This window comes from Bos grunniens, chromosome 6 (assembly GCF_055505025.1).
Source record: "Bos grunniens cultivar Pamir isolate PY7600 chromosome 6, Bosgru_T2T1.0, whole genome shotgun sequence".
Lineage (NCBI taxonomy): Eukaryota > Metazoa > Chordata > Mammalia > Artiodactyla > Bovidae > Bos > Bos grunniens.
The window spans coordinates 28148647-28165000 of record NC_141170.1 but is presented as its reverse complement, the minus strand read 5'-3'; positions in this window follow the sequence as shown (position 1 = coordinate 28165000).

The window sequence follows — 16354 nt, the reverse complement described above, 5'->3', positions numbered from 1 at the left end:
CTCTGGTCCCAGAGATGGGCACTTTGGTACACAGGAATTTTATGCACAATCTAGGATCACTGAACAGAAATAATACAATCCTACATTTCTCTGTAGCCATGAATTTTCTCCAGAGTATAGAGATTTCCCTCATTCAAAGGTTGTCCCCTTATCTAGATATAAAGTACACCTACTCTGTGTAAGGCATCACACAAAATCCAGGAGAGTCACCTGGACAAAGGCTGTGTGCATAAGGATCAGTTCTGTTCAGTTCAGTTGCTCAGTCGTGTCCGACTCTTTGCGACCCCATGAATTGCAGCACGCCAGGCCTCCCTGTCCATCACCAACTCCCAGAGTTCACTCAGACTCATCCATCAAGTCATGATGCCATCCAGCCATCTCATCCTCTGTCGTCCCCTTCTCCTCCTGCCCCCAATCCCTCCCAGCATCAGAGTCTTTTCCAATGAGTCAGCTCTTCGCATGAGGTGGCCAAAGTATTGGAATTTCAGCTTTAGCATCAGTCCTTCCAAAGAACACCCAGGACTGATCTCCTTAAGAATGGACGGGTTGGATCTCCTTGCAGTCCAAGGGACTCTCAAGAGTCTTCTCCAACACCACGTAAGGACAGAATGAGACGAATGTACAGAAAGACCCAGAGTCTGGAGACCAGAGAGAGACACAAATAGAGAGAAACAGAGAGTTCAGCATTGTTTGCATGTCCTGTGTCCCCCAATATTCTACCCTTAGCATTCCCTACCTAATTCTTCCAGGCACTAAATTGCCCATTTTACTTGGCTAATTTGATTTTGATTTCTGTCTCCTGCAGTCAGAATTCTGAATAAACACAGGCAGTAAATGGGAAACTCTATCACACACAAAAAAAGAAATCCTGGTAATAACCTCTACTGGGAGCCTAAATAATCTCTCTGACAGCCCCATGTAATATTTTTCATTATCCTGGGAAAACAAGATGAGATTAAGTAAAATTGCATCTGGTCCCATCACTTCATGGCAAATAGATGGGGAAACAGTGGCTGACTTTATTTTGGGGGCTCCAAAATCACAGAAGATGGTGACTGCAGCCATGAAATTAAAAGACACTTACTCCTTGGAAGGAAAGTTATGACCAACCTAGATAGCATATTAAAAAGCAGAGACATTACTTGGTCAACAAAGGTCCATCTAGTCAACGCTATGGTTTTCCCAGTAGTCATGTATGGATATTAGATTTGGACTATAAAGAAAGCTGAGTGCCGAAGAATTAATGCTTTTGAACTGTGGTGTTGGAGAAGACTCTTGAGAGTCCCTTGGACTGCAAGGAAATCCAACCAGTCCATCCTAAAGGAGATCAGTCCTGGGTGTTCATTGGAAGGACTGATGTTGAAGCTGAAACTCCAATACTTTGGCCACCTGATGCAAAAAGCTGACTCATTGGAAAAGACCCTGATTCTGGGAAAGATTGAGGGCAGGAGGAGAAGGGGACAACAGAGGATGAGATGGTTAGATGGCATCATCAACTCAATGGACATGAGTTTGGGTAAACTCCAGGAGTTGGTGACGGACAGGGAGGCTTGGTGTGCTGTGGTTTATGGGGTCACAAAGAGTCAGTCACGACTGAGCAACTGAACTGAACTGACCTGATACAAGGTCTTTGAACCCTTTCGAAATGACATGTCACATATCTGCAGTAAGGAAGGAGAGGAGATGAATATGCAAAATTGGCAAATTCTCTCATGAAAGAACATCTTCACTGGAATGTAATCTCTGTAAAGTTAATGATTTGTCTTATTTTATCCACTGTTGTATCCCTAGAGCTTAGAAGAGTATTTACTGAATAAGTGGAAGCATATAAGCATGAATGAACTTATAACATATGAAAGACTAAAGGAAAACTTGCACAATATTGTCCTCAATAAAATAATAAAAGAGAATTGTGTTTGGACAGTTGCCATGGGCCCTAAATTCTGTCCAAGTGAAACAATAAAAGGAACAGACATCCTCCCCTCTGCCCTCCTAACCCTACCAGAAGACCTCAAGCTATATCATTAATGCTTAAAGACTGAAGACAGGAGGAGAAGGGGACGACAGAGTATGAAAAGGTTGGATGGCATCAGCAACTCAATGGACATGAGTTTGAGCAAACTCTGGGAGTTGGTGATAGGGAAGCCTGGCATGCTGCAGTCCACGGGGTCACAAAGAGTCAGACACGACTGAGTGACTGAACTGAACTGAGATTCGTATTTCTATGCTCAGATGGTCAGTCATGTCTGACTCTTTGTGACCCCATAGACTGTATCCCACTAGACTCCTCTGTCCATGGGATTCTCCAGACAAGAATACTGGAGTGCAGCACCAATTCCTCCTTCAGGGGATCTTCCCAACCCAAGGATTGAATCTGTGTCTCTAACATCTCCTGAATTGGCAGGGAATTCTTTACTAGTAGTACCAGGCTCATATTTATTTGGTCTTCAATTATTTTCAGGGAACTCCCAGGAGATAGACCACTTAGCAGTATCCTTATATATAAAATCCTTATTAGCTAAGTTGCTTAATGGTGAAATGTCAAGAAACCCTCAAAATATCATAGATTATATTGTTAAAGAGTATTAATAGAAAAAAATCAACTCTGTTACTTATTCAGATTTTTTAGAAATGCATATTTAACCTAAGATTTCACCTCTAGACAATGAAGCAAAGTTTAAATCAAGTAAGACTTCTTTTCCAGACATTCAATATAGTGCTGTTTGGATGCTATGCTATGCTAAGTCACTTCAGTCGTGTCTGACTCTGTGCGACCCCATAGACGGCAGCCCACCAGGCTCCCCTGTCCCTGGGATTCTCCAGGCAAGAACACTGGAGTGGGTTGCCATTTCTTTCTCCAATGAATGAAAGTGAAAAGTGAAAACGAAGTCACTCAGTCGTGTCCGACTCTTAGCGACCACGTGGACTGCAGCCCACCAGGCTCCTTCACCCATGGGGTTTTCCAGGCAAGAGTACTGGAGTGGGGTGCCATTGCCTTCTCCGAGAAACCTGTATGGTATACACTAAAAGATACAGCAAGATAAGTGCTCATTTTCTGCGGCCATAAGGCAAATTCAGCATGTTATGTTGAAGTGTTTGTGTCCTACCCTTGTCCCTGTGAAATTCAGTCTTTGGAACACAGGAAAAAAAAAAAAAAAAAAGCATCGTGAATGCTTGTGTCAAGTAAATAGATAAGCCAATCTGTAAAATCTGTAGTTACTATTTCTCCTCTTGCTCTACCTAAAACCTAAATCTCCCCCATTTATCCATTCATAATGAAATGATTTAACTATGAGATCATTATTTCTCCCTTTTTCTTCTGTTCTTGTTGTTGGAACCAGATGATGGTCTCACAACATATTCACTTTTAATTCTACTACTCTTTCTTCAATGAACTTCTGATCCTTATGTTACTGTTTTTTCTTATCTTGAACACTTGAAAGCAAATTCCTCTCTTTGTCTAGTTTGCCCAGCAGTGTTATCTAAGCTTCTACAATATTTAGTAAATAGTAAGTATTTGGTAAGTAAAAGGAGGCACTCCCAGCATGAGGACATTTATCACTTTGCCTCAGAAAGTTTCCATCTTTGTCAAACTTCATTTTCCAGAAAACTTTTATAGGAGTACAATTCATTAACAATGTTCTGTTAGTTTCTGTTCTACAGCAAAGTGAATCATATATATAAAATCTCAGCTCTTTTTCTCAGCTTCTTTTCCCACATAGGTCATTACAGAATATTGAGTAGAGTTTTTTGTGATATACAGTAGGTTCTTATTAGTTATCTATTTTATGCATAATAGTTTGTATATGTCAATCCCAATCTCTCAATTTTCCCTTCCCCATTACCCTATGGTAACCATAGGTTTGTTTTCTACACTTATATCTCTATTTCTGTTTTGAAGATAAGCTCATTTTTACCCTTTTGCAGATTCCACGTATAAGCAATATCATATGCTATTTGTCTTTCTCTGACCTACTTCACTCAGTATGACAATCTCTAGTTCCACCCATGTTGCTGCAACTTGCATTACTTCATTCTTCTTTGTAAGGCCAAGTAACATTCCATTGTATATATGTACCACATCTTTATCCATTCCTCTGTTGATGGACATTTAGGTTGCTTCCATGTCTCAGCTATTGTAAATTGTGCTGCAATGAACAAAGCTATAGTAATCAAAACAGTATGGTACTGGCACAAGACCAGAAATATAGATCCGTGGAACAGGATATAAAGTCCTTCTACCTACGGTCACCTAATCTATGTCAAAGGAAGTAAGAATACACAATGAAAAAAAGAAAGTCTCTCTAATAAGTGGAGCTGGGAAAACATGTAAATGAATAAAATTAGAACACTCCCTAACACCATACACAAAAATAAACTCAAAATGGATTAAAGACCTAAATATAAGGCTGGATACTACAAAACTCTAAAAGAAAACACAGGCATAACACTCCTTGACATAAATTGCAGCAAGATATTTTTCAACCCACCTCCTAGTGTAATGGAAATAAAAACAAAAATAAACAAATGAGACTTAGTTAAACTTAAATGCTTTTGCACAGCAAAGGAAGCCATAAATAAAACAAAAAGATAGCCCTCAGAATGAGAGAAAATATTTGCAAAAGAAGCAATGGGCAAGGGATTGATCTCCAAAATATACAAACAGCTCATGAAGCTCAATATCAAAAACAAACAAACAAACCAATCAAAAAATGAGTAAAAGATCTAAATAGACATTTCTCCAAAGAAGACATATAGATGGCCAAAAAGGACAAGAAAAGATGCTCAACATCACTAATTATTAGAGAAATACACATCAAAATTACAATGAGCTATCACCTTACACTGGTCAGAATGGTCATCATCAAAAAATATTCAAACAATATCTGCTGAAGAGGGTGTGGAGAAAAGGCACCCCTCCTACACTGTTGGCAGGAATGTAAATTGCTGCAGCCACTATGGAGAACAGGGGGCTTCCCAGGTGGCTCAGTGGGTGAAGAATTTGCTTGCAGTGAAGGAGACACAGGCAGACACGAGTTCAGTTCCCAGGTAGGGAAGATCCTCTAGAGAAGGGCATGGCAATTCACTCCAATATTCTTGCCTGGAGAATCCCACAGACAGAGAATCTGATGGGCTACATTCCATGTGGTCGCACAGAGTCAGACATGACTGAAGCGATTTAGCATGCATGGAGAACTGTATAGAAGGTCTTTAAGAAACTAAAAATAGAGTTGCCATATGACCCAGCAGTCCCACTCCTGGCCATATATCCAGACCATAATTCAGAAAGATACAAACTTCACTTTTTGACAAGGAAGAGAAACTAGCAGACTGATTCTCTCTTAAAGATGGGCAATTCACCTCAGATCACCTTACCAGAGGGACTGGCATCTGGGAAAAAAGTGTTAATCCCATAATGAGATATCTGCTAAAGGAAGATTGCTGATAAAGATGGTTATAATTATCCTGGTTTATAACTCTGTTTTGATGATGCATTAAGTATAGCTGGCTTTTTGCCTTCATACTTTTGAAGACATGCACACAAAAGATTAACTTAAGTGGATAAATCAACATGCATGTTAACACTAGCAGATTAAACAGTTATACAGTAAGTATAAACAGATGACTGAGTGCAATATTAAAATTGCTTATGACATACCCTTAAATAAATTGACGATCTATTTTGGACAGATCATGTAAATCACTTCATCTGGTGCAACTCATTGAAAGAACACACTTCCTTCACATATACAATAGAAACAAACAGAGATCATATTTCATGAAGTAATGTCCAAACATGCAGAAGTAATATGACCTGTATTAATTAAAGAGGGATTATTGCTGTCCTTCAGCCCAATTTGCCTGATGCAACCAACCAGTTGGTGAATCAGCTAAAATACACTTCCTATCCTATGACAATAGAGCAGAGGGGTTAGACAGACTCTAGTTTGTGTACATTAGTTTCCTATTTCTGCTGTAACAAATTATCACAAGCTTAGTAGTATAAAACAACACAAATGTATTATTTTATAGTGCCAGAGGTCAGAAATCTGAAATAGTTCTACAGGCAAAAATCCAGGTGTCAGTAGGGCTGTGTTTCTGCTGGGGGCCCTAGAGGAAAATCTGGTCCCTTTTACACCACTTAGAGACCACCTTAATTCTTTGGCTCATGGCTTCTTCCTTTTTCTTCAGAGCACATTATTCCAACCTTGGTTTCTATAGTCACATCTATTCTCTGACTCTGATGCTTCCTGTCTTCCTTTTATAAGTAGCCTTGTGATTACATTGGTGGGCTTCCCTAGTGGTTCAGATGGTAAAGAATCTGCCTATAATGCATAAGATGTGAGTTTGATATCTGGATGAGGAAGATCCCTTGGAGAGGGAATGGATATCACAGAGAAGTCTGATTGGCTACAGCCCATGGATTCGCAAAGATTGAGAGCCTAGCACTTCACTTTGTGATTATATTGGAATTTAGGAAAATCTATTCCTCCCAAAAAGAGAAGCTAAAGGTAAAGGAGAAAAGGAAAGATATACCCATTTGAATGCAGAGTTTCAAAGAATAGCAAGGAGAGATAAGAAAGCCTTCCTTAGTGATCAGTGCAAAGAAATGGAGGAAAACAATAGAACGGGAAAGACTAGAGATCTCTTCAAGAAAATTAGAGATACCAAGGGAACATTTCATGAAAAGACAGGCACAATAAAGGACAGAAATGATATGGACCTAACAGAAGCAGAAGATATTAAGTAAAGGTGGCAAGAATACACAGAAGAACTATACAAAAAAGATCTTCACGACCCAGATAACCATGATGATGTGATCACTCACTTAGAGCCAGACATCCTGGAATGTGAAAGCAAGTGAGCTTTAGGAAGGGTCACTATGAACAAAGCTAGTGGAGGTGACGGAATTCCAGTTGAGCTATTTCAACTACTAAAGGATGATGCTGTTAAAGTGCTGCACTCAATATGCTAGCAAATCTGGAAAACTCAGCAGTGGCCATAGGACTGGAAAAGGTCAGTTTTCATTCCAACCTCAAAGAAGGGAAATGTCAAAGAATGTTCAAACTACCTCACTATTGCACTCATCTCACACTCCAGCACGGTAAATCTCAAATTCTCCAATACAGGCTTCAACAGCATATGAACCATGAAATTCCAGATGTTCAAGCTGGATTCAGAAAAGGCAGAGGAACCAGAGATCAAATTGCCAATATGAGATGGATCATAGAAAAAGCGAGAGAGTTCCAGAAAAACATCTACTTCTGCTTTATTGACTATGCCAAAGCCATTGACTGTGTAGATCACAACAAATTGAAAAATTCTTCAAGAGATGGGAATACCAGACCACCTTACCTGCCTCCTGAGAAATCTGTAGCAAGTCAAGAAGCAACATTTAGAACTGGACATAGAAGAGCAGACTGGTTCCAAATCGGGAAAGGAGTATGTCAAGGCTGTATATTGTCATCCTGCTTATTTAACTTATATACATCATGCGAAAAGCTGGGCTGGATGAAGCACAAGCTGAAATCAAGATTGCCGGGAGAAATATCAATAACCTCAGATATGCATGACACCACCCTTATGGCAGAAAGTGAAGAGGAACCTCTTGATGAAGGTGAAAGAGGAGAGTTAAAAAGTGACCTAAAACTCAATAGTAAAAAAACTAAAACCATGGCATCTGGTTCCATCACTCCATGGCAAACAGATGGAGAAACAATGAAAACAGTGACAGACTTTATTTTATTGGGCTCCAAAATCACTGCAGATGGTGACTGCAGCTATGAAATTAAAAGACGCTTGCTCCTTAGAAGCAAAGCTATGATCAACTTAGACAGCATATTAAAAAGCAGAGACATTACTTTGCCAACAAAAGTCCATCTAGTCAAGGCTATGGTTTTTCCAGTAGTCATGTATAGATGTGAGAGTTGGACCATAAAGAGAGCTGAGCACAGAAGAACTGATGTTTTTGAACTGTAGTGTTGGAGAGGACTTTTAAGAGTCCCTTGGACTGCAAGGAGATCAAACCAGTCAGTCCTAAACAAAATCAGCCCTGAATATTCATTGCAAGGACTGATGCTGAAGCTGAAGTTCCAATACTTTGGCCACTTGATGCAAAGAACTGACTCATTGGAAAAGACCCTGACGCTGGGAAAGATTGAAGACAGGAGAAGAAGGGGACAACAGAGGATGAAATGGTTCAATGGCACCACTGACTGAATGGACATGAGTTTGAGCAAGCTCCAGGAGTTGGTGATAGACAGGGAAGGCTGGCATGCTGCAGTCCATGGGGTCGCAAACAGTCGGACATGACTGAGCAACTCAACTGAATTCCTCCCAAAATGCTTAACTTAATTTTATCTGTGAAGTCCCTTTTGCCATGTAAAGTAAGTCACAGGTTCTGAAGATTAGAGGCAAATGGTAGCTGAGATGGTAAAGAATCTGCTTGTGATGCAAGAAACCTTGTTTGGCTCCCTAGGTGGTAGATCCCCCTGGGAAGGGAACGGCAACATGCTCCAGTTTTCTTACCTAGAGAATTCCATGGACAAACCATGGGTTCAGACATGACTGAATGACTAACACTTTCTTCCTTTCTGAGGAATGGAACATCTTCAGAACATTGGACTTCTTTGAGGAGTTTTTGTTCTATCTACTGCAGTTTACATGTCTACTTTGTCAATTATAAGGTAAAATTTGGTATCTCCTATCCACTGTTATTTTGTCTTTAGGATTGGAATTATAGATCTCAGAATTTATAAGAATTCTGTAAGAATTAAAGCAATGAATATAAAATATTTATCACATTAACTGATACACAGTGATGATAAATGATGGCTAGTATGTATTGGTATTATTGGATTTGGCATCTGATAGATCAGTTCTTTCATTGACTCTGATTATAGAGATATAGGTCTTAGAAGTAGAAGTAAAGGAGCTTTATTTTTTCATTTCTTCGAATGTTAACATCTTGTGTTTTCAATTTTTACAACTGGTTAATATAATCTCTTTCCCTAAAAGGGAAATAATAATGAGACCTCAAGAGGAAAATAGAAATAAAGAGGAAATATTTTAAGAAGCTTTGGCTTCAGGGATTTTAAACAAAATTCATTTCATAACTGAGGGCATGCTGACCCAGCCACTTCCCAGACAGCACCCCTGAGCGTTCACTAGCTGGCAACATTTGCAGGAGCTTTTCAGTTTTGTTTGCTGTGCTAGTAATCAGCTCACTGGGTGGTGAGTGAGGAAGGTACATGCACACACAATGGGTGAATAACACACATATGCACACAATACATCATTTTAAACATAAACAGCATATTAGCAAAGTCATATGAGCAGTGGCCTTAAATAAGGTAACTGTATAAGTCATAAAAGTTTCTTCCCTGTCACTTACCTATGAGATTTATTCAAAGAAAACTTTATTGGACAGGTGTGCAAAAAATAGATGAATGTATATTATCAAATTAGTAATTTCGATTTTCTTAAACTTTATATAATAATTCATTCACAAGTATTAGTCTATTTTTAGAAGCTTGCCCAAAATTAGAGAATTACTTTTATATTTATGTTAATCCCAATTTTCCTTGCAGAGATTAAAAAAAGATAATTCTACTTTGTATAAAAGATAGTCAAATACTTGAGGTTCATTGTAAAAGTCACACCATTATTTATAGTAATACAGTATTCATTGCTTCTAATACATGCTATTTGGCAACCATTTATTCACTGTGTTTTTATTTACATCTTAATTTTATTTATTACATACACTGTGATGATCATATTTACTCATCTTTTGGTTGTATTGTAAATTGATTTGTTTTTAATGTGCTTTTGTGAAAGTTATCAAGTTATTGAGCAAATACATTCAGCAAATACATATTGAACATCTCTTGTATTCTAAGAGAATACAAAGGGATTGAGGGTGAAACTAGAGAATCCAAATACTGACTCTCATGGGAATTTACACATAGAAGAATGTAGACAGCGAACAAATAAACAATGTGTTCACTGTACTATGGTGGTGACTGACATGCGCTATGAAGAAAAAGAACAAATAAAATACAGTAGTATAAAGGGAGAGAAATAATGAGAAGCTGTATTTTAAGTTGAGCATGAAAAGAGGCCCTGGACTACTAACAGCCTGAAAATGGCCATAGCACCTTCCTGCTGAACATAAACAATTTTACAGATAACTAAAACCAGACAAGACCACTGTTATAACGCTAGTAGAGTAAGAGCAAAACAAGGTCAAATAGTAATGTCTAAGCACAGCTAAAAATAAAAGAACTTCTCTAAATTTTTGGTAATTCAGCTGTGAAGCCATCTGGTCCTGGGCTTTTGTTTGTTGGAAGCCTTCTGGTTATGTTTTCGATTTCTGTGCCTGTGATGGGTCCATTAAGATTTTCTATTTCTTCCTGGCTCAGTTTTGGAAAGTTATACTTTTCTAAGAATTTGTCCATTTCTTCCAAGTTGTCCATTTTATTGGCATATAGTTGTTGATAGTAGTCTCTTATGATCCTTTGTATTTCTGTGTTGTCTGTTGTGATTTCTCCATTTTCATTTCTAATTTTGTTGATTTGATTCTTCTCCCTTTGTTTCTTGATGAGTCTGGCTAATGGTTTGTCTATTTTATTTATCTTCTCGAAGAACCAGCTTTTAGTTTTGTTGATTTTTGAGCTAACATCTATCTTACTCAAACTCTTCCAGAAAATTGCAGAGGAAGGTAAACTTCCAAACTCATTCTATAAGGCCACCATCAGCCTAATACCAAAACCAGACAAAGATGCCACAAAAAAAAAGAAAGAAAGAAAACTACAGGCCAATATCACTGATGAACATAGATGCAAAAATCCTTAACAAAATTCTAGCAAACAGAATCCAACAACATATTAAAAAGATCATACATCATAACCAAGTGGGCTTTATCCCAGGGATGCAAGAATTCTTCAATATTCACAAATCAATCAATGTGATACACCACATTAACAAATTAAAAGATAAAAATCATATGATTATCTCAATAGATGCAGAGAAAGACTTTGACAAAATTCAACATCCATTTATGATAAAACCCCCCAGAAAGCAGGCATAGAAGGAACATACCTCAACATAATTAAAGCCATATATGATAAACCCACAGCAAACATTATCCTCAATGGTGAAAAATTAAAAGCATTTCCCCTAAAGTCAGGAACAAGAAAAGGATGCCCACTCTCACCGCTACTATTCAACATAGTTTTGGAAGTTTTGGTCACAGCAATCAGAGCAGAAAAAGAAATAAAAGGAATCTAGACTGGAAAAGAAGAAGTAAAACTCTCACTGTTTGCAGATGACATGACCCTCTACATAGAAAATCTCACCAGAAAATTACTAGTGCTAACCAATGAATATAGTAAATTTGCAGGATATAAAATCAACATACAAAAATCCCTTGCATTCCTATACACTAACAATGAGAAAACAGAAAGAGAAAATAAGGAAACAATGCCATTCACCACTGCAACTAAAAGAATAAAATACTTAGGAATAAATCTACCTAAAGAAACAAAAGACCTATGTACAGAAAACTATAAAACACTGATGAAAGAAATCAAAGATGACACAAATAGATGGAGAAATACACCATGTCATGGATTGGAAGAATCAATATAGTGACAATGCATATACTATCCGAAGCGATCTATAGATTCAATGCAATCCCCATTAAGCTACCAACAGTATTTTTCAGAGAATTATAAAACAAATAATTTCACAATTTTTATGGAATTACGAAAAACCTTGAATAGCCAAAGCAATCTTGAAAAAAAAAAATGGAACTGGAGGAATCAACCTGCCTGACTTCAGGCTATACTACCAAGCAACAGTCATTAAGACAGTATGGTACTGGCGCAAAGACAGAAACATAGATCAATGGAACAAAATAGCAAGCCCAGAGATAAATCCATGCATGTAGAGACACCTTATCTTTGACAAAGGAGGCAAGAATATACAATGGAGAAAAGACAATCTCTTTAACAAGTGGTGCTGGGAAAACTGGTCAACCACTTGTAAAAGAATGAAACTAGAGCACTTTCTAACACCATACACAAAAGTAAACTCAAAATGGATTAAAGTTCTAAATGTAAGACCAGAAACTATAAAACTCCTAGAGAAAAACATACGCAAAACACTCTCTGACGTAAATCATAGCAGGATCCTCTATGACCTACCTCCCAGAGTAATGGAAATAAAAGTAAAAATAAACAAATGGAACCTAATTAAACTTAAAAGCTTTTGCACAACGAAGGAAACTATAAGCAAGGTGAAAAGACAGCCTTCAAAATGGGAGAAAATAATAGCAAATGAAGCAACTGACAAAGAATTAATCTCAAAAATATACAAGTGACTCCTGCAGCTCAATTCCAGAAAAATAAGCAAACCAATCAAAAAATAGCCCAAAGAACTAAACAGACATTTCTCCAAAGAATATATACAAATGGCCAACAAACATGAAAAGATGCTCAACATCACTCATTATCAGAGAAATGCAAATCAAAACCACAATAACGTACCATCTCATGCTGGTCAGAATGGCTGCTACCAAAAAGTCTACAAACAATTAATGCTGGAAAGGGTGTGGAGAAAAAGGAACCCTCTTATACAGCTGGTGGGAATGCAAACTAGTACAGTCACTATGGAGAACAGTGTGGAGATTCCTTAAAAAACTGGAAATAGAAATGCAATATGATCCAGCAATCCCACTGCTGGGCACACACACTGAGGAAACCAGAATTGAAAGAGACACGTGTACCCCAATGTTCACTGCAGCACTGTTTACAATAGCCAGGACATGGAAGCAACCTAGATGTCCATCAGCAGACAAATGGATAAGAAAGCTGTGGTACATATACACAATAAAATATTACTCAGCTATTAAAAAGAATACATTTGAATCAGTTCTGATGAGGTAGATGAAACTGGAGCCTGTTATACAGAGCAAAGTAAGTCAGAAAGAAAATACTAATATGGTATATTAACACATATATATGGAATTTAGAAAGATGGTAAAGATTACCCTATATGCTAGACAGCAAAAGAGTCACATATGTAAAGAACAGACTGTTGGACTCTGGGGAGAGAGCAAGGGTGGGATGATTTGAGAGAATGGCATTGAAACATGTATATTATCATATGTGAAATAGATCACCAGTCCAGGTTTGATGCATGAGGTAGGGTGCTCAGGGCTGGTGCACTGGGATGACCCTGAGAGATGGGATGGGGAGGGAGGTGGGAGGGAGGGTCAAGATGGGGAATACATGTACACCCATGGCTGATTCATGTGAATGTATGGTAAAAAACCACCACAATAATGTAAAGTAATTAGCCTCCAATTAAAAATTTTAAAATAAATAAAAATAAAAGAAATGTGCAAATTACAAAAATACCCAAACAGCCCCCTCATCAAGCTAAGATGAGTAATAGTTAATTCTTTCTGACTCTGCAATTATAGCTTTAGCCTGACTTTATTCCTCTTAGTATGAAATGGTTATGGTACCCAATTATGGAATTGCCCTCACTGTCTGACAGCCTCAGAGCAAAACCAAGCTTCACTGACTGCTCCTTTAAATTACATAACACAAACTTGAGCCCTAGGACAGGCATCTCCCAACATCTTCTTTCTGGTGCCCCACACAGCTCACCATGGTGTGCTGTCTCTCCCAGTGCAGCATGCCAAGAAGCCCAGTGCTGAGTAGAGTTGTGTCCTGGTGCACTTTCGCTAAGCGAAGTCATCTCTGACAAACGGACAGTTGAGCAAATAAAGTAAGCAAACAAAACTTTTGGCCATGTGAGGAAAAAGGAATAGCCAGGGCAAGGACCCCAAAGCAGGAGCATGCCTGAGTAGTTTCAAGGAAGATAAAGACACAGAAAAGGTTAGACACTGAATAAGTTTAAAAAAAAAAAAAGGTAGCAAATTAGGTCAAGGTCCAGATTGTGAAAGATCTTGTATACTATGATGTTATGGACTGATGCATGTCCCTGCAAAATTCATATATTGAAGTTATAACCCCCAGTGTGATGATGTTAGAAGATGGGGCCTTTGCAAGGTAATTAGGGTTAAATGGATTAAGTGTAAATAATTAAGTGAAGTCACCCAGTCGTGTCCAACTCTTTGTGACCCTGTGGACTATAGCCTACCAGGCTTCTCCGTCCATGGGATTCTCCAGGCAAGAATACTGGAGTGGGTTACCATTGCCTTCTCCAGGGGATCTTCCCGACCCAGGGATCAAACCTGGGTCTCCCGCATTGGAGGCAGACGCTTTAACCTCCGAGCCACCAGGGAAGATAAATGGATTAGTGCCCTTATAAGAAGAGACAGCAGACAGCTTGCTCTTTCTCTCTGCCATGTGAATACACAGTGAGATGGTGGCTGCCTGCAAACCACAAAGTGGTTTCTCACCAGAGACCAACGATGCTGCCCCCTCTAAGACTTCCAACTTTCAGAAATAATGAGAAAATACAATTTTGTTGATTTAAGTCACCAAGCCTTTAGAAGGTGGGCTTCCTTGATGGCTCAGTGGGGAAAGAATCTGCCTGCAATGCAGGAGACACAGGAGAAATGGGTTTGATTCCCCGGTCAGGAAGATCCCATGGAGAAGGGAGTGGTAACCCACTCCAGTATTGTAGCCTGGGAAATCCCTTGGACAGAGGAGCCTGGCAGGCTACAGCCCATGGGGTCACAGAGTAGCACATGACTTAGTGACAGGGATTAATGGCAACCCAAGCAGACTGAGACACATGGTAAAGACTTGACTTTCACTCCTCCTCAAGCAAATTGGAGAATTTGATGGGTCTTAATTTGTTACATTCATTCATGACTACTGGAAAAATTACTGGGCAAAGTGAGTTACAATTGTTTTCAAAAGAGGTAGCTCACCTATGAGATGCACCACTTGGACGATCACTTAGTGAAAATGGTTCAAAAGTTTTTGAAAGAATCTGTTCCCACATTAAAAAAAAATTAAATCCTGACACTGAAAAGTATCCTGAGATGCTGAACCACAAAACTGATCATTAGTACAGGAACCTATATGCTTGGACACTCAGTCATGTCCAATTCTTTTGCGACCGCATGGACTATAATCCACCAGGCTCCTCTGTCCATGGGATTTCCCAGGCAAGAATACTGGAGTGGGAAGCCATTTCCATCTCCAGGGGATCTTCCCAACCCAGGGACCGAACCCACATCTTCTATTTAACAGACAGATTCTTTACAGGTCTTAATAAGACCTGACATATTTTTATAGTATCACTCTGTCTGCTTTGTTGAGAATATGTTGCAGGGAGGACAGGAACAGAAGATCCAGTAAGGAATTCATACAGCAAATAGAAGTGTCTTTGTTCAGGGTAATAGCAAATTTTATAAAGCATTGTAGTAACAAAGTGATTATCAGAGGAAATTTAGATACCCAAAATTGAGAACAGGAAGAGCTGGCCAGCAGCCTGAGCAGAAGGACACCAACAGCCTCAAGGGCCTAGGGTAGTGTTAGTCACTCAGTCATGTCCAGCTATCTGCGACCCCATGGCCTGTAGCCCTCCAGGCTCCACCATCCATGGGATTCTCTAGGCAAGAATACTGGAGTGGGTTACCATTTCCTTCTCCAGGGGATCTTCCCGACCCAGGGGTTGAACTCTGGGTCTCCCAAATTACAGGCAAACTCTTTATGATGTGAGCCACCAGGAAGCTCTCCATAGTGTGAAAAGCTCTAGGTAGTGTGGAATGAAATGTTGTCTGCTCTACACTCTACCAGTAAACAAGCCTTTTCCGAATGCAAATTTCTGAGACCAAGTGAAAAAAAAAAAGCCTGCTATTTGGAAGACATCGACTGCTTCCTCCCTGGTAAGCAAGCTCTTTGGAGCTGGGAGGATGTGAGAGGTGGCCATCCACAACATTAGCCATCTCTTATGGTAAACAAGGAATAAGTATGTGAACAATAAAGAAAGCAGGATTGGTCCCAGATATCTAGATGTGTATGAAAGAAATGATTCCAGCAAGCCCAAAAGCTTGCATCTTCCTATACATAGAAGAAAGCTAAATCTCATGTGAGAGACTTAGTTTTCTCTTAATTAACAGTAACCTTTTAATATTCAGATTACCTACCCCTTGCTGCAAACTTGTATATAGCTTGACTTCTCCCCCACCTCTCTTGGGGGCACCTGAGATACTGTCTCCTCGGTCAAGTCCTAACATTCTCATAGAATAAAATCTAACTCTCAGTGAGGGTTACCACTTGACCTGCATTCTGAGAATCCCGTATGCAGGTCAAGAAGCAACCATTAGAACCAGACATGGAATAATGTACTTGTTCAAAATTCA